Below are 16321 nucleotides of genomic sequence, written 5' to 3' on the forward strand. Positions count from 1 at the left end.
TTGCTAATGTTTGGTATTGTCTTATAAGCTGATGTCCATTTTGCTGATGATGACATGCTGATGATATTTGCATACTAAGTACTTGGTTTGATCTCCTATCTTTCTCTCTTCTTCAACTCTTCTTAACTAAAGTTGAATTATTCACTGTATTAAACCATACACTGATAACAACTTGAAACTCTTTGCCGATGGTTAGATCGAAACACCAAGATCTATCACACGCAACTATCTCTTCTTACCAATCTTACACTGATTCCGTGATTCAGTGTGACAAAACACACACTGATGAGAATCTAAAAATCTTTGCCGATGGTTAGACCAAAACACCAAGGTTTATCACACACAACTATCCTTCCTTTACCTTCTTCTCATTCAGTGTCTAATGATTCAGTAAGATAAACCTCTCACTGATAAAGACACAACACTCTGTGCCGATGGTTAGATAATGCAACTAGTATCTATCACACGCACCAATCTCCTTGCTAGCCCCAACTGAGCAAGTTGTACCTTGAATTGACGGAGAGATATCCTCAGCATGTAACTTTTGTGGCACTGATCTTAGTGCTTCCGCAAACACTAATTGACGTTTCATCTTCAGTCAATGGCTCTTTTACTCAACGGCTATTTTTTGATCTGACAGGTTGTCACGATACGCCGTTATTTTTGAAGAAGATAATCATTACCTTTTCTAAAAGATCCGTTTCATTCCATATTTAATCCTCTTTCGCCCTTATTTCAAACTTTCCTTCCACAATCTACACTTCCTTCACTTATATTCAAAACCCTAGCACCCTAAAAAACTCTCTAATGGCGGCATCTGTGTTCACTTTCTCCTCTACTTCACGAAGGGTAGTTCCTGCCCCAAACTCTCCTCCTCTTCCTATATACATCAAAGCCACCAACGTTGTTTTCAACCCTGATATTCCCGATGTTCATCGAGGTCTTGGACTCGATGATTTTGTTAATTTCTTGGCCTCCTGCCGCCTACGATACGCTATCAGTGACATTCCATCAGAGTTCTTCCCTGAACAAGTCTGTGAGTTCTACTACACCGCAACAGTCAATGATGAAAACAATGTCATCACCGGGACCATTGGCCGTGGAAGACACTCTGTCTTTATTACAGCAGAACTTCTCAGTGCTGCACTCAGGTTACCTATCTTTGAACCATTCTCTGAACTTCCTTCTATTGAACGCTGTCGACGTCTATTCGATCAACTGGGATATGATCACTCAAAGGCTGGTGCTCGATCAGCTCTTGTTCTGCGCCAATGTATGACCCCAGGATGGAAGTTCTTCACCGGTGCTTTGTGCAAATGTGTGGGTCATAAGTCTCGAAGTGGTGATCAACTGAGCACCTATGAGCAACAAATCGTCTGCTCACTGCTTCTCAACAAAAGACTTGACTATGGGGCTTTTTTCTTTGATCAACTTGTTCAGCTTCTTCATGCAAATGTACGCGCTGATCACGTTCCCTTCCCACGCTGGATTGCTCTCGTACTCGATAAATTCTTTGCTGCAGATTACTTCTCGCACTCTGGAAATCCTATTCAATGCCCTCGCATGTCAATTCGAATGTATCAAGATGATCCGCTGGATACTGACATCGGAATATTTGATAGGATGAGGGAATGGATTGCAAACCCATACACTGTTCCTTCACTCACCGCTGATACTGATGAAGGAGGAGCTGATGGTAACAATGAAGATCCTGCTGGTCAAGAGGATGAAGCATATGATTGTGGTCATTTCTCCCCTCAACTTTCTCATCATATCGTCTCTGTTACTGAGAAAGTTCAGTCAGCTCAAAAGGATTCACTGATTCCGGGGGAGCAACAATTTCAGGGGGAGCAACAATCTCAGGGGGAGCATCCCTCACAGGGGGAGAATCCACCCCAAGGAGACCACTCTTCTCCGGGGATGCCACCACACTCACACGCAGCTCCAGGTGCTTCATTCGTTCAAATTCCAGCCTCAGCATTTAATGAACTTCTGACACTGACTCGGGACATGAGTGAACGTCTTCTATGCATTGAGGCTGATGTTCATCAGCTTAAGGAAGTTCTCTTGCATACTCCTTCCTCCAGCCCTCAATCTGATGATGCTAAAAAAGGGGGAGATACTGATACTGATGATGATGATGATGCTGATGATAATGCTGATCATGATAATGATGATGAAAATCCAAAAGAGAAAGACACCGAACATGCTGACAACTCCTTAGTTCAGACTGAGCCACCAAAGCAGATGCCCGAGTCTGACTTTATGAAGCCTAATAGTCCTGCGTATACTGAAAAGCGTGTTGAAGACAGTGAGCATGATGATGAATAAGATGATGAATGTCAAATACTGGATATGAACTTCATTGATCCCTTTATTCCAGTTCAAGAAGAAGATTCAGATGATCTTGATAATGAATCGCAAAGGCCAGACATAAAAGTCGTTGATCCCACTGTTGATCCCATTATTCCGGTCCAAGGAGAAGATTCAGACGTTGCTAGTGAAGATTCTCATCCGTTATCTCGCAAGCGAAAGGTAGCAGATACTGACTTGGCTCATTCACACAATGATACTTCTTTGTCTTGCAAGAAGCCCAAGTCCATAGTCAGTATATCAAATTTGGCGGCTGAATGGAATATGTCTTCTGATCAAGTTAAGCAAATTCTTGATGAAGCTAATCAAGCTCAGCTTCTAAAGAACATTGCTCAAGCTGATGGATCTCTCATTCAGCATAAACTTCAGGCCAAAGGATCTTTTGAAGCTCAGATGCAGAAATTCTTGGAATTTTAGTCCAAATCTCAATCTTCTCAGCCTCCTCCTAGCAGCAGTAAGCCGAAGACTGATAGTGTTCTAGATAGGATTGATCGAAAGAGGTTTGAAGATGTTCTTAAACGACGAGTGTGTTGTGATAAGATCATCAAAGTTAAAGCTTCCAAACCACGCAATGAGAAAATTCTTAAGTTACTGATCACTCGTGAAGGTCCACAACATTCATACACTGAAGTTGTCAAGAGGGATGAGTTGATCAAATATGGATATTCTGAATGGATGGAATTGCTCAAATTAGCATCCAAGCAAACCTCAGCTCACTCGTCTGAACTGACATGTGCTCTTCATCTGCTGATCAAGAAAGTTCAGCGTTTGGACCTTGTTCCTAAAGAACGACCTCAGCATCAAGGCCAAAGGTCATCTATTCCTAGAACTCGAAGAAAAAAATTTCAAGTTGATTGTGAAGACGTGTTGGTTCTAGACTTTGGTGCTGGTGGGATAAACAATTCTCTTCCTATCAGTGTTGACCAAGTTCAACATAAGTTTATCTCAGTTCCTGAACACGGGATGTTCTATCTCGATAAAAACAGAAAGATGTGTTTTCAGCGAACTGCTGAGATCCCAAAGGCTCCAACCACTCATCTCGTTGGCTTAAGGCAAATGTGCATGAGTCATCAAGATCTCTCCGGAGAGTTTCATATCCTTATCACCATGGAGCTGCTGAATAGAAGATAGGAGTTGCTGGATAGTCCTTACTGGCCAGTAAAAATAGAAGCTGAAGCTGAGTATGAAGAGTTCTTGTCTAGAGGTGTTTTAATTTAGTTGGTTTTGAACATCATCATAGTGGAGGAGATTGTAAGGTCAAACCTTGAAATATGATGATGTTTCAAATAGATCTCAGTGTCAGCATCAGCGTGTCAGCAGCTTAGCTTGTTTAGTTTAGTCAGTGCATTATAACAGATTTTATACTTATCGTGTTTCCATAGTTAGCTTAAATTTGTTAGCTGGCATATCCCTAGTTTGTAGGGATTGTCTAGTATAGTAGTATATAATCTTTTGTATCGGTTTGTGAAACACTACACCTTTCACAAACCCTAATCGCTGCTTTGTGCACACGATAATATCTTTGTGAGATTATCTTTCTTAGTGAAAGTTTTTCTTTGTGAATTCTTCTTATTCTTATTTATTGTTATTGTTTGATAATTTGATTGACCTAAAGGACTTTTTAGTGTTACATTTAAAGAAATTAATATTATTTTAATATGTTTGTCACTATTTAAGATGAGTATGAGAATATGTAGAAAGAAAATATAACTGTTGGATTAGGTGTCTAAGCCCATAACTATAATTGGTATGTATTTGATTTGATAGTAGCATGGTCTTTTTTGGTTGCCTTCACCATAGCAACTTGACAGTATGTCTTTTGGAGAAAAAGGTTAATAAATGATTTATTAGTATATTATAAAAATAATATTTTATTTAGAAATCATATTGTTTATTAGTATTTAATCAGAAACTAATTTGATAATAAATTTCAGATTAAAGGAACTGATTAAAAAAACGGGGACTGGTTTTGCAAATCATTGATAGTTGGAAAGTTGGGCCGATGGACTCCTTTGGGAAGAGTGGATGAAGTCTATAGCAGGACCTACAAAATTTCATCCAAGGCTTTTATTGTGGAGGTCCATAGACTGCTTAAGGCCTAAGCAAGGAATTTAGGTTTGCAACTGAGAACCCTAGCAGCCTCAACTGTATAAGGAACCCCTAGCATAGCATTTTTGGCCCTATGCTTTCTTAGAGAACCCTAGCAAAAAAATGTAGTGCTTTACCACATCTCTCCTCTCATCCTTTGTTATTGGTGTTTGTGACTCCATTATAGGTGCAACATTTGAGGCACTAAAGCTTTCAAGAGTCAAGATCATCCAAGGAATTCTTATTATTATGAGATAGCAAGCAAGGTAATCTTCTAACCCTAGTTTTCATATGGATTTCGAATTGTATGATGGTATTAGGGTTATTGCTTTGGAATTTATATTTGTATGTATAAGTAGTGAAAAACTTAGATCCAAAGCAATTAGGGTTGCATGAACACATAGGAATGTTGTTGTGCTTAAAACCATCATTAGTATCAAAGCCTAGGATGTTTTTTAGTTATATTTGATGCAATAGTGATCTGTCCAAATCGATTGCAAAACAGAATTCGCTTTCTGTTTGAAAAAATCGAAGAGTTCTATGATGAACTCGACGAGTCCATAGCCTAACTTGACGAGTTAGCTCATCTGTTAGCTAGTTTTTCGATTTTGTTTGGATTTGGATAATTGCCATAATTCGATTTTAATACCTTAAATTGAATTTTCTGATTGATAATCTGATTTCCTTATCAAATAACATGAATTTGGTCAAATTTTAAGATAATAACAAAATTATTTGATTAATTTAATTATTTGAAATTTGATCTAGTAATTTTGAAAAGTTTCAAATTGCACCCTTTAGTTTTAGAATTTAAAATTTAATTAAAAGATTAATTTTGAAATACTAAATTCTAAAAACCCTAGTATTTTAAAAGTTTAAAACACAACCTTATACTATTATAATATTAAAAGTTAAAATTATATATATGTATTAGATGAGTCAGTCTTACCGTTAATAGGCCTCATTCACGAAGCCGATCTATAAGAGGGGGGGGGGGGGTATAAGGAAACTACCTATAAAATAGCGGTTTAATGGGTGTTCACTCTCACCCACCGCTTCCTTGATTGGTGCAGAGTCGTTAGCCGAATAGGTGGGATATGACATTAATTCTCTCATTAATAAGTATAATGATAAATATAAAGTAACTAAAGTTTTTATAAATTCCCAATCTTAATTACTTTAGGAAAATATGAATTTGATCCTAATCCATGAAATTGGACATTGCACTTTGTCAAGTCATTAGTGGAGCGTGTGTGGTTAACTGACATACTAACATGGAATAACAAAGAGTGGAAATGGGTAGCTCGTAAATTATCATTAATCAAAAGAGCGTGGGTGGTTAACCGACACATTGATTAGGCGGTAAATGACATCGAGAGTACCAAGCTAAGTTGCATGGTAATTCACACCTTGTTTGTGATCCTTGGTATCCTAGTCACAAACTTGAAGGGCATAATCGAGATTAAACATGCCATTGAATAGTTCAATGAATCTCAAAAGATCTAGAAATTTCATTTAATAAAACCTAATTTATTTAAATTTCGTTTTTCATGGTGGAATTGGTAAATCATCATTTACCTACCTTCAAATAATTTACAACTAGATTATGGCATCCCTCTTCCGAATTGTGAATTATTGTGTTGGGTCCTAACCTTGATATTTCATTTTGGGTGTTATATTAAGCATTTCCTATCTAATCAAAAACTTTTCTTTCTTCCTTTTTATATGTCTAGACCAAACAACGTTTCTGGCTCAAACTCCTCCAACAACAACTCCTTCAACCCACTCGCTCTCCTAAACATTTGTGGGAATGTCACTTTTGATGGATTCAATTTCAATGATTGGATCAGAAAGATCAGAATGACCCTACGTTACGAGGATGAGGAACATATTCTCGATAAGGAACTCGTCAAGATAGATGAAGCCACTGCTACTCCCAAAGAAATGGTTGCGTATAGGGTCAAATGCAAGGAAGCGACCAAAGTGTCGTGCATTATGGTGGCCATTATGAATCCCAAGCTACAAGGGTTCTATGGGGACTATTGGCCCTACGAGATGTGCCATGACTTGATGGAAAAATACCATCAAAGAGCATGCCAAGAGAGGTATAAAATAGTCACCTCTTTCATAACAACCAAGATGAAGGATGGAGAGTTCATCACGACCCACCTGTAAAGGATGCAGAGGTATGTGGATCGATTTCTCAAGTTGAATGTCAACTTTGATGAAGAGCTAGCTATAGACATAGTCTTACACTCTTTTCCTCCTTACTATGATCAATTCAATATGACTTATTATTTGAGAAAGAAGGAAGTCTCTTGAGCAAACTTCAAGGTTTGTTAAGAACTGGTGAAAGTGGATTAAAAGTAAATTGTGTCGAATCCAATCTTGCTGCTACTCCAGTCCTGGCTATTGGACATGGAAAGGGTAAAAGAGGAAAGCTCCCTCAAAGAACTGGAAGGGAAAGTCTCATGATGGATCTTCTACTAGTAGATCCAAAGGCAAAACCGGTTCTGACCCTCCCTCCTCCGATCCAAAAGAAGTAACATGCTTCTACTGCCATGATAAGGGGCATTAGAAACAAAGTTTACCGAAGTACTTGCAAGACATCAATTATGGGAAGATAAAGCCCACCTTCGCAGGTATTTATACTATTCTATCTAAAAACTCATCACATTCTAGTTCTTGGGTCCTTGATACAGGATGTGGTTTACACATGTGTTCTGACTTCCAAGGACTAAGAAGAAGTAGGGATGTGGAGCATGGAAAGATGAACCTGATAAAGGAAAATAGGAAATCATCGCCTGTTACTAAGATCGAAGTTTACTCTTTAGTTCTTAGTAGTGGGTTAGGTTTAGATTTGAATGATTGTTGCTACTCGTCAGAGACAGTGAGGAATATTTTTTCTTTACATGGTTTGTACATATAAGGCTTTAAAAATTTGTTTAATAATGAAAGTGGTTCTATAAATGCTTATTATAATGGTATTTTTTATTTTGAAGCATTGCCTTATAATGGTGTATATCAAACTATGATGGTTGTAGATAACATAGGAAATAATGTATTGCATATTGATTCATCTAATGGTTTAGACAAGGCATGCTTGTGGCATTGTCGTCTTGAACATATGAAAAAGAAGCACATTTCCCAACTCCAAAAGGTTGTAGTTTTGGAGTCATTTGACCGCAAATCAGATGACACGTGCGAGTCTTGTTTGCTTGGAAAGATGACTAAGTCACCTTTCACTGGAACTTGTGAAAGAGGTGAGGGGTTGTTGGATCTCATACACACAGATATCTGTGGGCCCTTCAGATCCACCACAAGGGATGCAAACCGCTTTTATGTGACTTTTACCAATGATTATAACAGATATGGATATATCTACTTGATCAAGAATAAGTCAAAGACCTTTGAAAAGTTCAAAGAGTTTAAGCAAGAACTAGAGCATCAATTTGGTAGGAAGATCAAGATGCTCAGATCCGATAGGGGTGGTGAGTATCTAATTATCGAGTTCCATGTCTATCTTAAGGAATGTGGAATTTTTTCACAGCTGACACCTCCTAGGACACCACAGCTGAATGGTGTGGCTGAGAGGCGTGATCGAGCCTTGTTGGATATAGTTCGTTCCATGATGAGTCGAGCTTCTCTACTAATCTCATTCTAGGGGTATGCCTTAGATACTGCTGCCCATATCCTTAATCTACTCCCAACTAAGAAGGTTGCCAAAACACCTCACGAGATGTGGACAAGGAAGGTTCCTCGTTGGCACATACCTCGGTTTGGGGTTGTGAAGCTTTTGTAAGACGAGAGACTGACGACAAGCTTGAACCTTGAAGTGAGCGGTGTTTTTTCATCGGCTATCCACATAAATCCTTTGGATATCTAATCTATAGACCTAGTGAGAACATGGTCTTCATAGCATGAAGGGGAGTCTTTCACAAGAGAGAACTCATATGCCAAGAGGACAGTGGGAGGACAATTGATCTTGAAGAGATTCAAGAATCAAGCGGTGAAGGAACCTCTAACATTAGCTCTCAACCTGAAGAAGAAATTCTTGTTGAACCGATTGGCGAGTCATTACCTCTTAGGCGTTCCACTTGAGTGAGAATGATACTGGAGTTTTATGGTTTTCATATTACTACGGATGGTGATATGTTTATCAGTAATAGTACACTAGTGAATTTGGATGAGCCTTCTAACTAAAAGGAAGCCTTGGCGGGCCCTAAGTCTGCTAAGTGGAAAGAGGCAATGGACAGTGAGATCCAATCCATGTATGACAATCAAGTTTGGAGCTTGGTTGATAATGTACTAGGTTGTAAGACAGTTGGGTGCAAATGGATCTTCAAGAAGAAGACCGACTTGGATGGAAAGGCACACACATTTAAGGCATGACTAGTTGTGAAGGGATTTACTCAAACCCCAAGGGTTGACTATGATGAGACCTTCTCACCAGTGGCTCTATCAAGTCTATTAGGGTTATGTTAGCCATAGCTGCGTTTCATGATTATGAAATCTGACAGATGGATGTCAAAACCACTTTCCTTAATGGAAAGTTAGATGAAGATGTTTACATGTGTCAGCCATAGGGTTTTGTGGATGGTAATTACCAAAATAGAGTGTGCATGCTTGATAAATCCATATTTGGATTGAAGCAAACATCTCACAGATGGAATCTTTACTTTGATGATAAAGTCAAAGAGTTTGGTTTCTCTACAAGTGAGGATGAGTCATGTGTATTTGTCAAAATTAGTGGGAGTATAGTTAGGTTCCTAGTATTGTATGTCGATGACATACTACTCATAGGAAACGTCGTTCCAACCTTGCAGGAAGTTAAGTCATAGCTTGGAAAGTGTTTCACTATGAAGGATCTAGGAGAAGTTGCTAAAATTATAGGGATATGGATTTTGAGGAACGGGAGTAGAAGACTAATTAGACTTAGTCAAAGTAATTACTTGGATAAAGTGCTAAAACGTTTTAGCATGGAGAATTCCAAGAAAGAGGAGCTACCTATCCAGAGCAATACCAAACTAAGTAAGACTCGGAGTCCAAGTACCAATGTAAAGATATAAGAAATGAGTTGAGTGACATATGCTTCGGCCATTGGCTCAATCATGTACGCTATGACATGTACTCGCCCTGATGTGGATTTTACATTGAGCATGGTAATTCGATATCAAGGGAACCCATATAAGCTCACTATATAGCAGTTAAGAATATTCTGAAGTATCTACGATGGAATAAGGACTAGGTCCTTGTGCTTGGTGGTAGTGACTTCAGAATCACAGGGTATAGTGACACTAGCTTTCAGACTGACAGAGATAATTTTCGCTCTCATTCGGGTTGGGTGTTTACCTTAAATGGAAGAGCTGTGACTTGGAAAAGTTCTAAGTAAGAGACTGTAGCTGATTCAACATGTGAATCAGAGTACATAGCTGCGAGCAAAGCATCAAAGGAGGCTATATGGTTGAAGAACTTCATTGGAGACCTTGGAGTTGTACCAGACATAAAGGCTCCCATGAAATTTTTCTGCGATAATGAAAGAGCAGTTGCCTTAACCAAGGGATCATGGTAGATCCAAACATATCGACAAAAAATATCACTTCAACAGACATCGTGTAGAAGAAGGGATCCTCGTGGTCAAGAGGGTATCGTCAGAAGAGAATCCTGTAGATCCGCTCACAAAGGGTCTGAGTAGGATTAAGCACATTCAGCATATGAGGAGCATTGGTCTGAAGGACGATATTAGTTTTAGTGATTAGATAGATATTTTAGAAAACTGTAACAATATAAATGTAATTGACATTTGATGATTAATTAATGGAGATTTATTTATATGTAATTGTGTACTATCTTTTGTCAATTGTTTATCTTGTGTTTCACTTTGTATGTTTTTACTTCCTACATAATTGGATTGTTCAAAACATCGACATTCAATCATACTTTGAGAGTAAGTAATGAATGTAGACGGTCATGAATTGGCTTGTAGATTGTCTAAGTGTTTAGACATAGAAAATGTTTGCTGCAGCATTCACGAGTACTCTTGAAATAGGATTCAAGTATTGGATTAAACCCACGCTCATTTGAATTACTTCATGGAATTTATCACGAGTAATTATGAGACGATAATATCGTATAATCTTAGTTGTTGTTTACGAGTTGGTTGTGCATTGATAATGCGTAAACGCATCGGTAACCTGATGTTATAAAACATATTGTTGTGTATATTTGATTAGTAAATAGTACAAACATATAAGTCAAAGTTTATCTGTTCCTTTTACCATAATGGTTAAAAGCGATATCTTTTTCCCCTCGATACTTTATTTTGACTTATGTGTCGGGCCCGGTCGGGACTGAATTGATGTGTTTAATTAAGTTTGTTGTCAAACAAATATGAAATCAGGAAACAAACAGTTGGACATTGAGAATGATTATGTACCATGTCTTTGTCCACACGATATCTTGTAGAACGGAGATTATATGATCCCTTATCTAAAGGACGCATCATTGACTAGGTTAGAGTTCGACAATGACTTTTGAGAGCTACGATTGCTAATCAGATTTTGAAGTCATACTTGCAATTATAGTTATTAGACTTATCCAAGTGGGAGACTGTTGGATTAGGTGTCCAATCCCATAACTAGAATTGGTATGTAGTTGATTTGATAGTAGCATGGACCTTTTGGGTTACCTTCACCATAACACCTTGAAAGAATGACTTTTAGAGAAAGAGGATAATAAATGATTTATTTATAAATTATAAGAATAATATATTAATTAGAAATCATATTGTTTAATTAGTATTTAATTAGAAATTAATTTGATATTAATTTTGGGATTAAAGGAACTGAGTAATAGAACAGGTGCTGGTTTTCCAAATAATTGATAGTTGTAAAGTTGGGTTGATGGAATCCTTTGGGAGGAGTGGACGAAATCTATAGCAGGCCCTAGAATTTCATCCAAGGCTTCTATTGTGGAGGTCCATGGACTGTTTAAGGCCTAAGCAAGGAAATTAGGGTTTCTAACTGAAAACCCTAGCAGCATCAGCTATATAAGGAACCCCTAGTATAATATTTTCAACCATATGCTTTCTTGGAAAACCCTAGCCGAAAATTGTAGTTCATTACTACGTCGCTTGCTATTGGTTTTTGTGACTTCATTAGAACGTTCAAGAGTCAATATCATCCAAGGAATTCTTGTAATTACGACATAGTAAGCAAGGTAATCTTCTAACCCTAGTTTTCATATGGATTTCGAATTGTAAGCTAGTATTAAGGTTATTGCTTTGGAATTTCTATTTGTATGTATAACTAGTGAAAAACTTTGATCCAAAGCAATTAGAGCTGCATGAACACATAGGAACTTTATTGTGCTTAAAACCTATCGATAACAACATATTTAATTTCTCATAAATGATACATTGGTTAATTTGAAAAAATAGTTTTACGAAAGGTTAACTGTAACACCACCAGTTCCAGGAATCTACCTTCATGCCCTTTTCATGAAAAATTGTTGCAAAATCAGTCCCTTGAAGCCTTTTGGAGAAACGTGTGTTTCATGCAGTACGCTGAGCGTACTCCTAGTACGTCAGGTGTACGTGGCCTGGACCAAAACTCTATTATTTATGATTTTTTCACTATTTAAACACCCTTATAGCCCTAATACCATTTCTTTTATCAGCCTTCATCCCCAACTCGACCATAGCTAACCCTAATCTCTTGTGTGAGCACTTTTAACCTTGAGTGTGTATTTTGGTGACCTTAAAAGGAGAAAGAAATAATAGGAGACCATCTTAAAAGAGTGAAACACTTTGGATCCAAAAACACATCATCATTTGACACCACTTGGAGGTAAAAATCTCCGATCTTGATAAAGTGTTTTTGGATCCAAATTGTTTTTGGTTAAGGAAGTCAATAAACCTAGGAGCAAGCCAAACATAAGTTTTGGGCATGTGAGGCAAGCCAAACTTATGTTTTGGGCTTGGGAGTAAGCCGAACATGAGCTGTAGGGCAGAAGGCAAGTCAGACTTATGTTATGGTCTCAAGGGTAATCCAGTCTGTTAGTTGTGGACCCAATATGCATGCTGTTATATGTTTGTGTGGTGATAGTTTTGGGAAATCACTAAGTTTTGGCTTACAATTTCAATTTTAAGTTTCAGGTACTCCAGATGACCGTGGGAAAGCAAAGGCGTGATCGTGCACATCCTCTTGGTTTTGATGATATTGATTTGGGACAATCTGATATATGATTTCTATATTTAAGAACAATCTTTTGTAAATATTAGATTTTGATTTGAGTTTTATCTGAAAACAATGATTTCTCTTGATTTAAAAATGATATTTTTACATTGATTTTTGGGATGTTACAAGTTGATATCATAGCCTTGGTTTGAGATAATTAGATGAGTATTCGTGTGAATCCAGACTCAAACGAAGTACCTGAAGAAATTTTCAAAAAAGTTATTTTCCTAATGATTTTCAAAAGTAATCAAGGAAGGATGAGATGTGTACGATCAAATGGAGCAAGAAAAGTATATTCCAAGTTACCCACATCGTTATTTGTCATTAATGGTTATGACAAAACTACATACTAGTGTTAGGCTAGGGATCTTTAAGAATTGCATGATAGAATTGCCTAATGTATGATGCCTGAGAACCTAGGAGGACTTCTTATGTGCTAGATGGAATTGATATCATTACTGTTGTTGCTTAGTGTTAGGGCCAGGATCCTAAAATTACTAGGGTCCTCAGCTACCTCTGGATCCTTATTATCACTGTTATTATTTTTATTAATATTTATAACGATCATTTTTTATCCATAACTAACACGTGTGTAGAAGTAATCAAGGGAAGGCCAATTCTCAACGATGAATCATCTCAACTATACGGAAGACCTAAAATACTTTCTCAAATAATGTTCGTGAAGCTGGTCATAGAGGATCCCGAAAATATCGGACATCTTGTTGGCTAGACTAGACTATAAATTGACACTTGTATTCTGCACACAACACACATTTTTCACTAGAAGTTTACTCTACGAAATTGTTCACTTGTTCTTACCTAAACATTCTTTGTAAACATCATTTTTCACCAATAAAATCATTAAGGAGGTTGATCATTATCACCTCCCAAGGTTTTATGTTGGAGATCCTAGCAAGGATCAAGGATTTTCCTTGTAAAACATTATGTCACTTTCTTTTATCATTTGCTATTACACAATCTGAACATCACAACCTCTCATTCAATTTGGTTGATTAGTACCTGTGTAATTTTGGGAGGTTGCGATGATTCTTGAGACAAATACGGGTAGGTGTGGACGGTAGTATGGGCCCATACTACTAAAAGCACATGACCCATATGAATAGCAAGGAAGTCACAAACCCCAACAGTTTAGTCTCGTCATGTGATTGTAGCAATTTGTATTGTGGCCTTTCTTATATGTCTTGGTTTATTTTTAGAATGATAGAGACGAGAGGATCAGGATTTGGAGCTGGTGGCCAGGGTAGGCTAGGATTGACTGATGATCAGATATGGGAGATCATCGCCACTGAGGTAGATGCTGCTGTCTGGGGTTCTATTTCAGAGATGGGTGGGTCTATTAAGACCGCTATAACTGAGCTATTTGATGATCCTTATGTTGCTCTTTCAGAGGCTATTAATGATACAACTACTGTAACCATTACTGCTATGGGGATTCAAGGGGAGAGATCCTTCTAATACTGGGACGTCGACAATATGAAGCCCCTAGAGTTTGATGGGGTCAAGGACCTGATTGTGGCGATGAGGTGGTTGTTGGATGTGGAGGTTTGTTTCTTCACATGTTTGTACACGAATGACTAGAAGGTCAAGTGTGCCCTGAACCTTCTTTGGTCAGGGGCGAAGGATTGGTGGAGATTGGTGACTGGTTCATACACTCCTGAGCAGAGGGCCGCTATTACTTGGGTGCAGTTCTTAGAGACGTTCTGTACGAGATATGTTCCCCTGGTGGAGAGGGAGAGATTAGCACAAGAGTACCTGTATCTGATACAGACTACTGAGATAGTGACAAAGATCACAAAGATGTTCACGGAGAGGGCTCTTTTCTGCCCTGGGTTTGCTGCTTTGGAGTAGGCTCAGATGACCTAGTACTTGAGCATGCTCAGGACGAATATCTAGTAGTTCATGTCCACCCAAGGTAACGGTACTCTCTTCAAGCTTCATGATGTTGTGAGGAGGCGAGAGATCGAGATGGAGATTCAGACGACGGAGAAACAGCTAGCTCCCATTTAGTCAAATGCAACAGCGAAACGGTCTAAGCCTGCTGATTTGCATTCTGGAGGAAAGAGGGGTTGAACTTGTGAAAATTATGGCAAGGTTCATAAGGGTGCTTATCTTTCTTCTTTTGGGTATCATAATTATGGAAAGATGAGGCATTATGTGAAGGATTGTCATTAGCAGGCCCTAGTACCGACCACCAGGATTTGTTACTGTTGTGAGCAAGTTAGTCATGTAAGGGCTAACTATCCATTTCTCATTGAAAGACAGGTAGAGGTTCCATCACCCACTACTTTGAGGATCACAGATGGACACCAGATTAGGGAGGAGCCCGCGAGTGCACGGAGTCGTGCTTTACAGCTCACAGCGGAGGAGACCAGGGCAACACCAGACATAGTTACCAGTATGTTTCTAATATTATTCTATCAAGACAATTATTTGTATCCTTATGATTGTAATTCTATTAGGTACTGATGTTGGTCAAAATACACCTAATTTTACCTCCTATCTAACTAGCTATTCGACTAAAGGCAGTGTACCTTTTCACGAATAATATATCACAAATAGTTGGGTATCGAACATGGGGAACGATTTTAATTGACTAATGTATCTACTAAATATTAATCTAGAAAAATGAAAGTTAATTTTGGTTTTTATTCGATTTTGCAAGTTTAGAAAAAACATTCACTTAATTATCGACTTCAATCAATGACTAACAACATTTCTATTTAGTTTGAATCCACTTATCCTCAATGGTTGGCTACTAGTTATGGATAATTCATGTTGGTTATCAATTATTATATTATTAGTACTTTAAGTCCAAATTCACAAATGTTTAACTAATTCATGTAGAAATAGCCATAGTCACACATAATTAAACACATAATCAATTATGAATTATGAATGGAGCTATGTAAGATTTATTAAACAAACATAGTTATGGTTACAATCTATGTTCTCCAGCACAGATAAATTTACTTACCTCACATATTATCTAAGATTTTGTCGATCCTAGCTCTAGCAATTCCATGGTCACTAAATTACTAGGTGTCAAGTTCATGTAGTTTAATAGTTACTAAGCTACACAGAACATGAATTCAATAAATTTAAGTTTCAAATATTAGCATGCTAGGTATTAACAATCAAATACAAGCATATAACCAACTAGAAAAATCCATAATTATTAAACTAATCCATGAGTTGAAACTTCATCTAGCTAAATAGAAGCAACTAAATTCAGCTACTCATGGCCAAAATAAAACACACAAATTCAATTAATAAAAACATAATTTAATGTATCAACTTAAAGTAAAGGTTATGATCTTCAATCTCTTCTTCTTCCTTAGATGCTTCACACTTGAATTCCTTGGCTTGTTTTTCTCCAGAATTTCTCTTCTAAACCCTCCAAATCTCCATAAGAACTCCCAAAACCGTAAGTGCCAAGGATGTGTGTCTATATATATATATATATATAGTTTCCAAAAATTACCCTGCTCACATCGTGAGCTCAGTTATAACCCGTATCGAACACAGATTATGTCATTCGAATGTTTATCTTCTAGAATATTGTTATTCACGTCGTGAGAGGTTATTTCTTTTGTCGTGAGGTC

Source organism: Lactuca saligna, chromosome 4 (assembly GCF_052625555.1).
Source record: "Lactuca saligna cultivar CGN05327 chromosome 4, ASM5262555v1, whole genome shotgun sequence".
Taxonomy (NCBI): domain Eukaryota; kingdom Viridiplantae; phylum Streptophyta; class Magnoliopsida; order Asterales; family Asteraceae; genus Lactuca; species Lactuca saligna.